Below are 16,882 nucleotides of genomic sequence, written 5' to 3'. Positions count from 1 at the left end.
TACGTTACCAATGCTGGTGTCCTAAAGGAGTTTATTTCTTATGATGTGCACGGAGCTACCATTTGTCAAACAGTGAAAACATTAAATAAGCCTCTGTTATTCCAAGTAGTGAAATCATTACAGTGGAACAATATATTAGGCAAAGGATTCAGCAAATTTAATAAAGCCTCATTTCTTGTTGCCTTTTTAAATCCCCAATGGCTTTGCATTGTATTAAGTGGCTCAAGATGACAATACATCAAAAGAAGAAAAAAAAAAAAGGAATGTATTTATTACACTGTGATGATTTAATTCCCTTTACACCACAGCACAGCCACAGACAAATAAATCAAAGCCCAACGACAACAAGCTGAAAACTGAACATCCTCCCTGCAAGTGTAGGTATGCAGTAGGGCTCACTAACAGCTTTAGGAGGGCTATGGCCTTTTTTAAGGCCTCAGGTGACAAAACAAGGACTGAAGACCGTTAGCACACGGATGAAAACACTCAGTGTCCACGTGCCATCTAATTACTCGGATCTTCATTTTATTTCACCTTATTGCATCATGCCTTCACTGAAAGGGAGAGTTCCGCTAATAGTCTGGTAGTAGAACAAACCTCTCTAATATAAGTCCCTCAGGGATGAAGGGCAAAGCCAAGGGAAAACAGACTTTTATTCTTCTTTCTATCAAGTCCCTAATGCTGAACCACACAAGTTATAAGGCAAAAGACCTCAATCAAAAATGAAAGCATCCACAAACTCCAAATTCTTGTATGAATTAATGCTCCCAGTCATTGTCAATTAAAGTTCCTTCAGTCAAGTACTCACACCGATAACTGCTGAAGGCCCGAGTCTCTCTGTGGGCCAAACTCCCCACTTCAGCTTTCCTGCTGCAGTAGTTGTACTGCAAATCCCAGGGTGAGGGTGGGAGGAAATAAGCTTACAGGAGAAGGGCAGGGACTTGGAGCTGTTTAGGGGTTTCTTATTCACATGCCATTTCTCTGTCCACTTCCAGTTACTCCAAAGCAGCATGTGTTGAGTTCCAGCAGTGGAATACAGAGTGGAAATGTTCACCAAAGCATAAGGCAATATAATAACTTATATTAACATTTGGGTCATAAGGTTATTTGAATGAACTGACACCATTCTATGGAGCAGAACAAGAAAATAAATGTTATTAAGTGTTCTCCTTTGATCCCTTCACAAGGGAATGTAAGCGCTACCTGTAGCTAATTAATTACCAGAATTACTCACACTGCTTTAGCTTAAATACCGCAGTGTATTTAGGTTGCATCAGATAGCAATTCTAATGAGGAAAACCAGTATTACCAAAGCAACATGGTGACTTAAGCCAAATTTTGTCTGTTCAGATGTCAGGAGTTGTTCGGTCTTCTATCCGGCTTTTAAAATATCAAAAGAGTTCAGGCTGTGAGTATGACTACAAGTTTATGCATCCACATGAACCTGCTCCTGCCTGTGGAGTTACGTGTGCTCAGCTGGCTACAGGTAGTGCAAGAAAACATGAAGATGCTAAAATGTTGATTCATTCTTTTATAGGGTGAAGCTACTTAACCTGGGACAGCTGAGGTTCTTCTTTCACATCTCAAAAACCAGCACTTTCTATCACTCTAACCTTGGGAGAACCCTTTCCGCAATTCAAATCCATAACGTATCTTCCAAAAGCACTTTGATATCTATCAAATGGGCAGCTGTAACTGTCTGATAAATGATCAGTAACCTGTGACATACTAAACACCATACACACACATCACGTTTTAGCTCACAAACTGTTTCTCGATTATAATCAAAAGCTGATTTATGTGATGCAAACTCTCAGGATCAGTCTTTTTACCCCCTCCATTTCTGTGATTTTAGATACACAGATTCTGGTGAGAAAAACTGTCATTAATGCTCTCAATTGAATGGAATGGTGTAGCACAAACATCACTGCTGAAAAGGAAGCACTCCCTGGGCAGCACCTCCCAACCAGCAGCCTGAGACCCCCACGCAAAGCGAGCTCAGCCCCTTGCACTGCACATAAGGACCCAGTATGCAGGAGCCACAGTTGCTGTCAAGTGCTGGAGCAGTGGACTGGCAATTTCAGCAAGTTCAGGCTCAATTCCAGTCAGTGACACCAAGTGGATTCCTAACTAATCTTGTGATGTGTTATAGTTATCTTACTTAGTGACAATGACATCATACCCATGTGAACCTTTCCCAGCTTGTACTTCCCTAGGTCTGCCATATGCACAGATAGATACTATAGGAAGGCAACCACTGACTGGACAGAATGGAATACAAAGTGCTCAGAAAGTGAGATGATGGGGTGCAATGACATAAGGCTTATACAAGTATACAAGGTGACCTCCCCATTCTCATTTGTCTCCTTCCCAACAGCCAGCGGTGGCTGCATTCTGGTAAGTCAGAAGCCTCTGGTATTAATTTCAACCTCTTCAATTTTGGTGATAATATGTTGAGCTGATGGGATTTATCTGGTTGGGTTACACACAACAGCTATAGAAGGTTGACTTTTTTCTCCTCACCTTTTCAGAGCTGTGGAGTTACAGCAGACTTAGAAGCAACAGCGCTTAGAAGCAACCGTGTACAGTTTTGGGCACCACAAAATGAGGACATAAAACTTTATAGTAAAGATCATCTAAAGGAAGGCCATGAAGACAGTGAAGGGTCTAGGCAAGCAAGGCACATGAAGAGAGACATAGGTCTCTTGGTTTGTTCATCTCAGAGAAGAATAAGCTGAGGAGAGACCTCATAGGAGCCTACAGCTCCTCTTAGGGAGCAGAAGGGCAGGAGCTTTTGCATATATGAAAATTCTAATGTCATTCTCCAGCTGAACTTATCACTTACCTGCTAGTTCTCCAGCCCTAACTCACGTGTGATCTCCTTGATGCTAGTACTGACCAAGAAGATGGCACATATGCATTCTGGTAAGAGATTATGGGAGTTCTCTCTCTTCCTGAGGCTCCCCAGGCAAGCAAGCCACAGGTAGCAGCACAAACAGGGGTTTCACCAGGAACAGCCTCCTCCACTTTCTTGTCAAGGCAGAGATATCCCCAGAGTGCAGAGCTTCCAATCCATACACCAGACATCATCCAAACACAAGCTTTATTTCCCTATGTCTCTACAGAAACCGTGCTTTTAGGAACTGCCCTGAACAATACTACTCTTAACACCTTAATGCAGGACCCAGGGAGGGGTTATTTGTGCTCAGGTGTGCTCACAAAGAGACACCTGTTGGCACCGACAGTTGTGCTAGTGCTGGGCTCCTGGGGCAAGCAGAAAAACAACAGAAATACAGTGCTTGAAGAATGAAATCAGCACAATTTTTTCTCATTTTCAGATCATTAAATGCTCTCTGGTAATGTTTTCTCTTTTAATTTATGTCTATTAAAAATATATATATCTTTTCTAGACTAAACACACAAAAAAATCTGCCCTTGAATATGCCTTTTAAAGGGACCTATCCAGGAAGTTGAAATAAGATATTACACCATATTTCAAGTTTTTCAGCATACTCCCCTCCGATCCATCTTTTTTATTGCTGAAAGCGTTTCAGCTCAATTTGTCCAAATCTCTGTATAGCTTCAGTTTCCCTGAAAAACCACTTTCCGGTGCATGAATTATTCATTGAGGATATTTCACTTTATTCCTGGCTCAGTGCATTTCCCGGAGCCTCTACATCTTTGGGATGGGAATGGACAAACTCGTTCTGCCTTCACCCCTCCATGCTCTTGTCCAGCCCCACTGTTCTGTGAGGGCTGCGGACTCTCCTGAGAAGGAGAAAATGCAACAGCAATTTCAAGAGCAGCAGCCTCACTTAGGAGGAGCCAGCTTCCCAAACTCTCAAAGGGAGCACAGTAGCCCATATTCAACCTATTGTATTTCTTTTTAATGACTGTACCTCATGGTCAATTTACCTGTCATTGTGATACCGGTTCACAGACCGCAGTGCTGATTACCAGTGAAAGTATTGTGCAATCCAGAGCACCGGGTTAATAATTACATTGTTTTTTTTTCACCTTTACCTGGAGTTCTGATAGCTCAAAGGAAAAATAGCAGCGGGAAGACCTTTCTCAACATTGTCTCTGACTCCTGGGTTAATTTGGAGGAGTGCATTTTTCCAACCCGAACGATCTATAATCACGTCTAACACACGCGTTTCATGAACACAGGTGTAAAAGGAGAATCTGAAAATGAACCGTTACACCACGAACTCGGAGCAATCTGCCAAATATATGTGGTCTGCAGCCAGCCCTCCGAACTGCACTGCCGCACACTGTTTTCAATTAGACGTTCGCAGACGAGCCTGCATGGTGGTCCAAGCAACACTTCAAGGGTGATGGAGGCTCCCAAGTCAAAACTCTGTGACCCACTCCAATGTTTCATATCAGTACAGCGCGTTAATTTCTCAGTTTTGCATATAGGAAACCCTATTCTGACCTAAGCTACGTGACAGGTTTTTATAGCTAGTCGCCATGCACCTACAGATCAGGAACCCTCTGATTAACATGCTTCCTTCATTCACAGCACTCATGCTTTCTGCTCTCTGGAGGTAAAGGCTGGCCTTACAGAGAATCCTATTCCCTTGTCTCCACTTTGGCAGAGCTGCATGAGCAAGAAAATCTTCTGTTAAACAAGGAGAACAAAAACTACATGAAAATTAATGCTCCTCTCATCTCTAAAATGCCCTGTTACCATTATATTTTTTGACAAAGGCAGTTTAATCACTCTTTGAAGAGCTAGATAATTAAAACATGAGAATACCGAGTTTGTGAAAAACAGCAAGTTTTCTAGCAAGCAAATTAATTTTAATGACTGAAATCTTTTAATTCTCACTAATTTACCTCTGTGCGTGGTTTATCACTATCTTTACATTCTTTCCATTTAATAGCATCACAAAATGAATGCAGCTTCAGGAGAATATCATTTTTGCCATTTTCCCTAGGCAGAATTTTGTCAGCCCATCTCGTCCATACCACCCTCTAAAATCACACACTGGATTGAAAAGAAATCTGGCACAAATACTTTGTGCAGTGGATTAACAATTGAATGTATTTATGACACTGCAGGTAAACATGTTTGTATGATGGTAGAATACAGCACTGGAATAGTTGCAGCTCAGTCTTTTCTGCAAAGCAGGACAGACTATCAGACTAATTCTTTGGATAAAAATAAGGACCTGCAGGATGAGGATCACAATGCTTACCAACCAGGAGTGGGAATAACAGTTCTCCTTGAAGCAAGTGATCTAATCTTCCAGAGTTCAACAGATGTTTTATCACTGACACTGAGGTGAAAACAGATACACAGATGTAAATGTGAAGTACCTCGATAGGCGCGCATGCAAAGTCGGCAGGCGCGCACCTATTCCAGCCCTGCTCTTGCCCTGTGGAATCCATTCCAGAATTCCTCTGACATTTTTCTCAACCTATATGGATTTCTTTTTTTCCTGAAAAAGCCTATATTTTTCCAGGCAACACCCTATGCCACACACATGGATGGAAACAAAGTGGGAGGTAATGTGCAAGGAAATGGCCACCAAAGTAACCAAGAGCACCCTTTTCACATAACTATGGTACCACTGTATTTAACTCTTGGGAGAGCCGAGCATCACTGTTAACAATGGATGAAACCACTGGCAGGAACTCAAACCCCACATACTGCATGCAGATGATTTTAATAAGATACAGCGTTTAGACCACAAAGGATACACTCCAGAGTAGCTCTATATATATTTGTTTACTTAATTGAAGGGGTGGAATCCCATAGGCAGCCTAAATACTGCATTTATTCTATGCACAGCAGTCAGTCTAGTGTCACAGACACAGTATACACCAAGCTTCCACGGAGTTAATTACTTAGCCCTCATCTAGATTAATGTCTGTTGTGATTTATTTCTTTGCAGTTCACCAGCAGGCTCTGATTTAACTAGTGCTGCCACAGTAAAAAGACTAAATATTAGTTTATATATAAATTAAAAAAAAAAAAAAAAAAAAGGAAGAAGAAAGCTTAATTTCTAACAGAAACAGAACAGATTTTCAGCAAAATCCAAGTTTTTCTTCCAAGGAGAACAGCAGCTGCTAAATCGTTACATATTTAATGGTAAACTGTGTTGCAAATACTAAACAAGCAATGGTGTTATTTTAATAACTTCCATGTAATAAGAAAAGATGCACTGCATAAAGTTCCTACCTATGAAATTGAGTGTTTGGATGCCTATTAACTCTTTCCTGAAGTCAGTCCATTTTATATCTAGCAGACATCTTGATGCCAGGCTACCAGGAGAACAGACTAAAATGTAGCCTGTAAATTATACATACATGACACACAAACGCATGTTAACAGAACACGATGACTGCGGGCTCTTAATGCTTCAAAGATAGGAAATGTCAAGAGTAAGGGTTGCCTCCCTTAATTTAAGCACGTTGTTCATTTTGCTTTATGACACTGTCTTTAATCTTTCTCCAAAAAAGGGGGTTATGAAAAAAGCCAACCCACAGAACTCGTGCTGGAAGCAAACAGCAATTGCAGAGAATTTCAGCCTGAAGGATTAGAACCTGATAGGGCTTATGTAAAAGAAAGCAAGAAAGTGGAAACTATCTTTAATTGTAGACAATGCTGCATTTCAGCCTATAATATCAGAGTTGGCTCAGACTCTCCCAAACTAACTAGAAAGACTGATATCCAAACAATCAAACAGATTTTTCTCTCCTCAATTAGTGTATCAACATGCTGCATTTGATATTGACTACAGGAGACAAAACACTGAGTAACCCACAAGATTCGTTAAAGAGATGACAAAGGTGAAATTTCAGCTGATTTTATTTCCCTGGATCACCTCACAGCTTTAAAATAAGAAACTTTATAAATTTACAGACTATTCTTAAGCTGTAAGAATTTCCATGTAATACTTCAGCACCTTTCCCAGGCATTTTGGGGTGGCCCTCTCCTATGGATCTCCTTGTGATATTTACAGTGGCGGCAACTATCGACCTCTTTAGGTCCTCAGAAACAAGAGAGATTCAGCATAATTCAATAGCTACAAGAGAAGAAAGAGCATCTGCCCGTGCTTCATAAAAGCTAATCATTTCTCTATGAAAGAGGTGGTGTCCTGCGCAGCAAAGATATTCAGAGTTAAGAAGAGAAGGGAGGTGCACATCCCACCATTCATGTCCCATAAGGATCCTAGCATTAAGATGAGGTGACTGGTGGTAACCAGCATGGCTTCACCAAGGGCCTAATAATGCCTGACAAACTTGGTGGCCTTTTATGATGGAGTACTGTGTCAGTGGATAAAGGAAGAGCAACTGATATCATCTACCTGGACTTGTGCAAAGCATTTGACGCTGTCTTGCACAACATCCCAGTTGTCAAATTGGAGAAAGACAGATTTGATGGGTGGACCATTCACTGGATAAAGAACTGACTGGATGGTCGCACTTGGACACTGAGCCACTGACCACAACTCTCTAAGTGGAGACCAGTAATGACTGGCATTCCTCAGGGATTGGTGCTGGAACCAGTGCTATTTAACATCTTAGTAGGTGACGTGGACAGTGGGATTGAGCTGAGTAGTGCAGTTGACACACTAGAGGGAAGGGATGCCATCTAGAGGGACCTAGACACGCTTGAGAGGTGGGCCCATGTCAATCATATGGAGTTCCACAAAGCTGAGTGCAAGATCCTGTACCTGGGTCAGGAAAAAACTCAAGCTGGTGCAGAATGGCTTGAGTGCAACCCTGAAGAGAAGGATTTGGGGGTGTTGGCTGATGAAAGACTCAACACGAGCTGGTAATGTGAGCTTGCAGCCCAGAAGGTCAACCATACCCTGTGTTGCACCAAGAGAAGCGTGACCAGCAGCAGGTTGAGGGAGGTGAATCTGCCGCTCCACTCTGCTCTCATGAGAGCCCACCTGGAGTACTGCATCCAGTTCTGGGTCCCTCAGGACAAGGACATGGAGCTGTTGGAGCAGGTCCAGAGGAGGGCCATGAAGTTGATCGTAGGGCTGGAGAAGCTCCCCTATGGGGATAGGCTGAGAGTGCTGTGGCTCTGTAGACTGGAGAAGGTGCTGGGGGAACCTTAAATCAGCCTTCCAGTACCTGAACGGGGCCTACAGGAAAGCTGGGGAGGGACTTTTGATAAGGGTGTGGAGTGACAGGATGAGGGGAAATGGCTTCAAACTGGAAGGGACTTAGACTAGATATTAGGAAAACATTATTTACCATGAGGGTGGTGAGACATTGGAACAGGTTGCCCAGAGGGGTTGTGGACACGCCCACTCTGGAGATGTTCAAGGACAGGTTGAATGGGGCTTTAAGCAACTAGTCCTAGAAGATAGTACTAGTAGTACTAATAATACAATCACCCTATGATTTTATGATCTGTTCTCACCATTGCAATACAAAAAGCAAAAATGCCAAATGGATCAAAACTAGAAGGTAAGGTGTTTTCACTCTGTTGTTCTTTCCAATATTCACTTAAGAAAAAAAAAAAAAAAAAAAAAAAGAGAGAGAGAGAGAAAAAAAACCACCTGACAACTATATTGATCATTTTTACGTAAACTATGAGAGCTTCAGCCTGTAGCTCCATGGGCAAAGGTGTCTTCATGGAAGCCCAGATGAATGAAGGGGCACTACCTCAAGGAGGAAACACCACGGTGTCTTCAGCTTAGTTTGTTTCCACTGCTTTTTGCTTTTTGGCTCCCATACAGGCAATGGACTCCCATCAGAACCAGTGTATGAACTGCTCTTTTTTTTTTGTTATGGTTTGTTTCCATGAGGATTGCTGCCTTCCCTTTTGTTTTGCATGCATTCCATTACCTGCAGAAGCTCATCCATGAAATGGCACTGTTTTTTCTTCCTTTCAGACATAAGCACTCAAAGATATATTTTACATTGAAATTAAAAACTGCGTATGGAATTTTAACTACTGAATACGATGTAGTAAGGAACAGCTTCCCTCACTTGGTATTTTAGTGTACATTACCTTCCAAGTCATTAATTACACAGTTTTTTCATGTTCTAAACACATACCATTTTGCAAACCATAAAAAAAAATCATTAAAGACATAATTAAGGATTCCCAAAATGAAATCCGCTATTGGATGTGAATAGTTGAAACCACAGAAGAATCATAAAGAAAATTAATTATACAAGCGGCTCTTGTTTCAGAAGTGTTTAAAAAACACGGCGATAGCGCACGCATTTCAATTAAACCTGCAAATTGCTGAACGCAGGCCGAGTTCAAACTAAATTCTGCATTTGTTACTTTTCCCCTTCCACACTCCACATTACTTGAAGCTATGAATATTTTCCAGACTTGTATCAAAAAGTACAAGAACTTTTAGAGAAAATATTACACAAGTAACTAACCAGATATTGAAAAATACATGTTCCATGAAACTAATAAACTATTGGCATGCATTTTCTTCAGCTCTGCTCCCCAGCAGTTTTCCAGGGTGCAGGTCCAGAACAAGGCAGACCAGCTTAAGTATTCACTGTCTGCACTGCCTCACAGACATCAGCCTCGAAAAGCCTGGGCCCTGATTATCTTTGTGCTTATATCTATCTATTAGCTTATTCAAAGGTTTTCAGGAGAAACAGTAACTGAGGAGCTATTAGTGAAGCCACCCACTAATGTGGATGCACTGAACATGTAGTGGACAGGTTTGTACGATCAGACGGATCCTTTTCTTCTTTCTCTTGTCCTCTACACTGTTTTCCAGCAGGAAAATACCTGTAGGAAGACTGTCACATACTGCCCTCCCTCTTCCTATTCCTGCAGGCTTCCTGTGCAAAGGGAATGATCTCTTACAGCTTCTCTTCTGCTGCTCTCATCGCTTCATTATCTGAGTGCCTTCTAATAGTGCATTAAGCTACATGATTAACTCCTGTCGCATGTGGCTTGTTCTCTCTGATCCTCTCTGCAGGGGGAGAATCTGGGCCTTTGCAAGGGAAAAGGAAACATACGCTAGCTTTAAAAGTAACGTGCAGATGAATGAAGAGGACTGGAGCCAGATTTTTGTTAGTTGGCTTATTTTAAGCTTTTTACTTCATGTGATGAGAGCTGGAAGAATTCTTATAAAAGATATCTGTATCACGTTGGAAACTCCTATTTTTTTACCCTGTGAAATCCTTTAAGGAGATAGCAAGATGTTATTTTAAGGCACAGATGAAGAATCAATTTAAGTTTTAGGGTGACTATCCAGACCCCTTTTCCACCTGTATTCACTAATACCTGCATAACCCTATTGTGTAATCAACAAATGAGACAAATGGTATCTTTGTTAAAAATCTTGCACTTTCTTCTTTAGTATTAAGGAGTAATCTTCTAGTACTAAAACAAAGGCAAAACTTCAGACTCATTTATTTACAACTCATTTACTCAATCACTCATTTACAGCACACCAGAAGAAGACCTGTCATTACTAAGAACAAGCATACACTGGGCAAGTGAAGTGATCATCCTGTATGCCAGGTCTGATCTACTGCTAAATCACACAAAAGCATTACAAGGCTGCCTGTTCCCACTGTCCCTGCTTATCTGGAACTTCATCCTCACGGTAGTTTCGAATATTCTTAATAAGCTTAAGACACAGCCGGCTTGCAGTTAGGTGCTCCAATGACAGCCTTGCTCTCAGCTTCACAAGTTCTCGCTCTCTGGCAGTAACCACTCTTAGAAATACATGAACCATACATAGTTCACCAGGCTCACACCTCCCCAGGTAGTTACACCAAGTTCTTCAGCCTCCTTCTGCAGGCTGGTCTCACCTCCCAGCAGTCCAGATCCACATCTCTCACTGCTGGGTATGTTTCAAAAAGTCTTTTAAAATATAGGTATTTTTAAGCCAGAGGGAAAACAATGTTATCGTACTCTTCTGAGTAGCAATGGTTTCATGAAGCTGCTTTGTCAGCCAAGAGTCCACAACAAATATGATTTAGAGGAGCAGAAACACACCATGGCCTGCAAATGGCAGCAGGGAAAGGGAAGCTCCAATGGCATGGAGAGAAATAGCTGCAGCCCTCATCTGCTTGTATTGGGTAGATCAGTTTAGTTACTTCATAGCTCAAATTTCCTTTTGAAAAACACTTCCCTAAAAACAGACTGTCAGTAGGGATGTTAAACCCCATTCCAGTCTCCAGTGAAGAAGCACATTTAAGTACCAAAACAGACTGAAAAAAACAAGACAACAGATGTCTGTCTCCGTTACCTATCAAACTAGTAGCATGCTACAGTAAGAAGCACACAGTCATGAATATGAACATATATGGGGACTCACAGCCATAAATGTATGCATTTATATATTGGGATATAGCCAAGACTTTTTTTAAACTGTCCAGGTATTTAAATGTTTGATTTAAACTCATCAGCACAACAACATCATTTTTCCACAGGAGAAGAAACCAGTGCTTACATAAAGACCTCAAAGCATTCACAGTAACCTAAAGTAATGAATATTGTAATGAGAAACACAAGTATTTAGGGTGATAATGACTGGACTTTGCTCTACTTAGATCGGCTCACCCCCTATGGAGGCTACCAAAGCTTAAAGATTTTATCACCCTAGTAATCAGCAATGGGTAATGGCCTTCATAAAACACAGTAATTAAATTGACTGATTTCAAACTAGTGCATTTTTTTCATTAAGCAGTTCTTATTTAACCTACTTCAAAAATCCCTTTGTGAATACTGGCTATATCAGTCTAAATTCAGCTGATGAGGACCAAAGAGCTGGTTCTGCTCAATATTTCGGTTACTATTTAAGTAAAAAGCTGGAGTTTCTAATACGCCCTCATTGCCTTTTTCTATGCCATCTCTACGAGTTTCCAGTTTTAAAAGTCTCTCAAGATTGAACATTATAAAGCTGGGGGCGGAGGGGAAGCAAATCAAAACCCCGGTTCTCTCTATTTTCCAACAACTCTTAAGAGATTCTGCTTTGTTAAAACATGCTTTTAAAATCCTCCGAGGCCAATGTTGCAGCCTTTATAGTAAAAATATCAACGGAGAAATTCAGGTTCTGTCTCACAATCTATTTAATCACCCTTTATGCCTGGATTTTGTTTGTTGTTTTAACTATTGTATCTTACTTGATCTCCGTATGCTTTTGAAAAGTACTTGGTTGTAAGCACAACCCCTTATTATTGCTCACATTTGCCTTCACGATATGTACGTGAGCCACTTCTCCGTGTTCCAAGAATACTTGTAACTCAACACAGACTTTAAAATAAAACATTCTATGTCAAGTCTCAGCTTTGCTTTTGTGGTAAAAACATTTCCTAACTCGATACATGCTCTATAAGAGCTTTAGAATGGCAAAAGTAAACCTATTGGAAAATCTACCTGGATAAGTACATGACAGAAAACCTAGTTTCATATTTCTCTCTCCGGGCTACAGCAGTTTAACTGCATGAAAGAGACAATGTGTATGTTTCCTCTATGAAATCTATAGCAAAATACGGGGATCTGAAGATAGGAGTACAAGTATCAACCCTTCCCTACTCTAGCCAGAAAAATAATTGACTAAATAGCCATTCTGTAATGTGAGAGTAGGTCATGGATACACATTTCTCTCTGTCTTGAATCCTCAGAATCTGAGAACAGCCGCTGAAGGCAGCTAAAATCAAAGCAAATTATTTTACAGGAACTAACAGGGTATTCCTTACGGCACATCAACGTCTTTTAGGCAGTTGCCAGCTCCTCCTTCACTGGTCATGTCCTCTGAAAATGAGATATGGGACTAACATCCGCCATGGAGCAAACAGGGAAGTGTGCAAACAGCCCTGATACGGCTTATGGAGACATGAACTCTGAAACCTAATGGAGTCAGGTAAGTGTCAATATGCTGCCAATTTCACTGTAAGAAACAACAGAGGTAATAACTGCTTGAAAAGTCCCACTTAACTGCTTTATTTGGCAGAGCCAGCTTTCCTGGATGGTCCTGGGAAAGACCATTATTTTATTTCTCTCCAGTTTCACCATACTCATCATCCTTTAAAAGCACGGCTAGGATGAACTGCCTGAAACACCGCAAAACAGATGCAAGTTTGTCCTGCAAATAATTTAACAGAATAATGTAGAGCAATAAGCTCCTACTGATTACAATTTTAAACACTCCAGTACTGTGCTGAAAACTTACTTTATGTTCAATTACAATGAAATAATAAATCACAGATTTACAGTTTTTATCTATTCATTCACAATGCAAACAAAACACAACCTGTAAGAGATTAATGGGGAAAATAAAAAAGAATGGAGGGTGAAAAAGAAGCCGCTTCTTTCACAATCAAAGGTGCAAATGGTATTCTCAGTAAGCCAGGTAAGCAACAAACATGGTTGTTAGAGAATATTTATGACAGCGGCAACTGTGTAACATCACTGAAGCATGCAAAATGGGAGCAAGCTGTCTAGAAAATATATGTACAAAAGAGACAGTAGTTAGCTCTAACTATCAATCATCCAGACACGTGAATAAATTTACAGTCAGTGGCCCATGTTCTGTTAAAATCAACTTTTACCATACAGAAAACTTGCTGCCCAAGAAAATAAGCCAGAATACATTTTACGTGCTAACACCATAATAACATCTCAGCTTCTAGACCAGCAAAGGTTTGTACATTTAGATCAGTCAGAGAGTAAAGTGCATTAAAAGTTACTGGTTACACTCTCTTGTAATTTAGGTTTAAGATCACAACACAGTGAAAGAATTAAATATTTTTTGTTGTTTGTTTCGGTTTTGATTTTATAATTCAGTGTCTTTAAATCAGTGGTTACTGATCCACAGCACATCTATATGGACTATTTAAGTCTCTTCTCCCCTGGAAGTGTGCGTATAACTCCCATTAATGCTAATGGGCATAAAGCGCACGCATTGAGGAGAAAATAGACCCCTCGCTGTGAAAATAAATGTGTTCAGTTATTTTCAGAGACGATGCCGAAATCAAACAACTAAAAGTACACACTCTAAGGAGATAACATATATAGCCCAACTGAAAATGTCACCATTATTTTTAACTCCTCGATCATGGACTCTGCCACAGCCTTCATGTCTGCCATTTCTTGCGTCATGAAGGCTCTAACCACGTAACACGTTAAAAAGAGGCCAAATCCTACAAATCCAAGCAAAACAGCCCTGAACTCCAAGTCCTTGCCTCCACAAACAACGCAAAGTTAGGATCTGAGTCTCACATTTTCACTTCAGGCCATATGATGTTAGTTTTACACCACATGGGTTAATAGCGGTAATCTTCACTGTTGTCTAGGTTTTTAAAACTCTGATGACCTTACCAAAGTAAAAATTCCTATCATTTAAATTTGTTCCTTAATGATACTATAGCTTGATGTTTTCTGTTTGGATTAGAATACCTCAAGTGAACTCTGCTCAAACAAGTAAGAAAATCTGCTTATATAGTAACGTGAAATTCAAAGAGGTTGTATTATAATAAAACACAGTAACTTATCTATCCAGATCTTTTTGATAGAGCCCAGGTTTTACGAGCTGACAGTTCATCTGATGTGGTATTTGGATCAGCCATGAGAAGAGTTTTAAAAACGTGCCATGGAAGGGGAGCATTAATGGTTTTGCTGAGAGTATTTGGGATCTTTAGTAAAGTGACCTGCTGACTTTCTAATGCAAGTAACCACGCTCACCTTCCTAAGTGGAAACACACCTTCAAATAACTGGATGCCACTGAGTTATCAGCAAGGCAGGGATGAGTTCTTCCACAGATGAGGTCTTTTCAAAACTCAGTGCTGGAGGACATAGGTCAAATGCTAGAGCTGAAAGGTCAGCTGCCCCGGCTGAGCATCAGGCTATATGATACCACCAACCCAAATGTGAGATCTTGGCACTACCAGGTGCTGGGCAGTCCAGCTCCCAGCCACATGCTCAAATCACTTCCCTTGCATCGTCATTGATGCTTTATGTGCTCTAATATTAGTCAGTACACAGACCAAAACACCTCAACAAAACAAAACAAATCCACTCTTCTCTGCTGATTTAGCTCCTTTGTCACTATGTGGGTTAACAAATACTACTATTATCAGAACAAAAATTGGACAGCAAAGGATACACCAGGGATGACTGGCTGACAGGGGGAGGACGACTGCCCCTTCTCAACTGCTGGACCAGCACAGTTGTATCTGAATCAAACTTGCACAAAAATGAAGTCAAAGGAGGATGACACCTGAGTGAAGAAACTGGCCAGTGTCTGCACAATGAAGTAAAAAAGGAGCTTATATGGCTGCCATATTTCTGTCAGACACTGCAAAAGTACAAGACATATAAATTCACTGCGCTTCTTGCCTGAGGACAGCTAGCCATGAAATAACTCATCAGAGCTCTTTATAAACTCATACAGAGGGTTAAATAAAATGAAGAGGCTTCAATTCAATGTAAGAGTCCTCAGTTCCACACTCTCAAACTGCAAAGTATTTCTGCACCTTGCTTAAGGCTTTATAGCAACAAGAGTTGTGCAGGAGAATAGCTGAGCACTCTTCTTTTTAAAACCAGCAAAGATCACGAACAACATAACAGCGCTGGTAGCACCTGAAGCAGGAATTATTGCACTCTGATACTGCCAAAATGAAATACACAACACATTAATGAATACTTCATTACATAAAAAGGAGGAGGAGTAGCAATGGCCCATGACCTGCTATGTGGATGGACATCCATCCATCTGTGTGGGTATGTATGGAGCTGAGATGGAGTCTCTGGGGTTCCACATGGGCAGAGCACGCAAGACCCATGAAGCAGAACACATTACTCTGACACTGATCTACACTAATGCTATTTTCTTTTTCCTTTTCAAGTAATGGAAAACTGCCCTTCTTTTTGATCTGAGCTTGGTCACTGTGACTCATTTAGCAAGCTGAGTTCTGATTACACAGAGGAAAATGCCAAAAACTTGAATATTACTTCTTCTGCACAGAAACAGTAAATCTATTTTCTCCTGGGTGAGCTTGCGGGGATAAACAACTCTATGAATGGTTTGGTGTAGGATATGCAAAAAGAGATATTTCTGCGGCCCGTCTAGATTCTCAGACAAGATCAGATAGCACTATCATCAGAACCATTTCCATAACCCGTTGTATCACTTGAAAGACAGAAGAAAAACCCCTTTTCAGAGCAGTCACGTACAGTGAAAAATAAATAAAAACAGCCTGACCTGGCAGTGTTGTAGTGGAATTCTGAATGCAGTAAGCACAGACAATTTAAAAATTATGCTAACAATACAGCTAGAAGTTTCAGCAAACATTTGTGAGGAAAGGCAACTCCCTCACAAGCGAATGCAATCCAAAAATATGAGTCATGCACAAGCAATTTTGCTATGGGCCATAAAATCGCTTTATGAGAGTTACAGATAATTCTGTATGTATTCCATAATGTTTCCCTACTGTGTAGAGATGGCTATCTCAGTATCCTATCACAGATAATGACAGAAAACAAATTCTCTACATAAAAGCCGATTGCTCAGAGATTCGCCCTTAACTGTTCCGAGGAATTGTAATGCTGACAGAACACTTTATACCTTATTCATCAAAACAGAGGTAGATTCCATCAGAGCCAAACATGCCGCAGTTTAGATGGCTTTTATAATATGTAGTAGGGTGAACTGAGAGCAGCCTCAGACACAGAATACACATCTTGCTACTTCTCAGCACCTACATACTCATCAACACACAAGCAGGTACCATCCTCCACAATGACACCTCTCATTTCCCCTTGTTAGTACCTTTGCATATATTCAGACATATCCAGCATTATTCAGTACTAAAACAACAGACTTAATCTGAGCATGTCACGCTGAGAAAAGCCTCAAACAATAAGCCAGCCACGAGACAAGAGATGCTGGAAAATAAAAGGTAAATCCTACAGGGCAAGTA

The 16,882-nt window shown here is 40.7% G+C and overlaps 1 protein-coding gene across 9 annotated transcripts in view; it reads right to left on the bottom strand.

Annotated features, from left to right (window-relative positions):
- DYNC1I1 (dynein cytoplasmic 1 intermediate chain 1) overlaps positions 1 to 16,882 on the bottom strand; it is a 174,844-nt gene that overhangs the window by 2,471 nt on the left and 155,491 nt on the right. The gene's annotated exons all lie outside the window — the stretch shown is intronic.

This window comes from Coturnix japonica, chromosome 2, assembly GCF_001577835.2.
Source record: "Coturnix japonica isolate 7356 chromosome 2, Coturnix japonica 2.1, whole genome shotgun sequence".
Classification (NCBI taxonomy): domain Eukaryota; kingdom Metazoa; phylum Chordata; class Aves; order Galliformes; family Phasianidae; genus Coturnix; species Coturnix japonica.
Note: the sequence above shows the minus strand (reverse complement) of the source record. Positions and strands in the feature narration are given on the sequence as shown.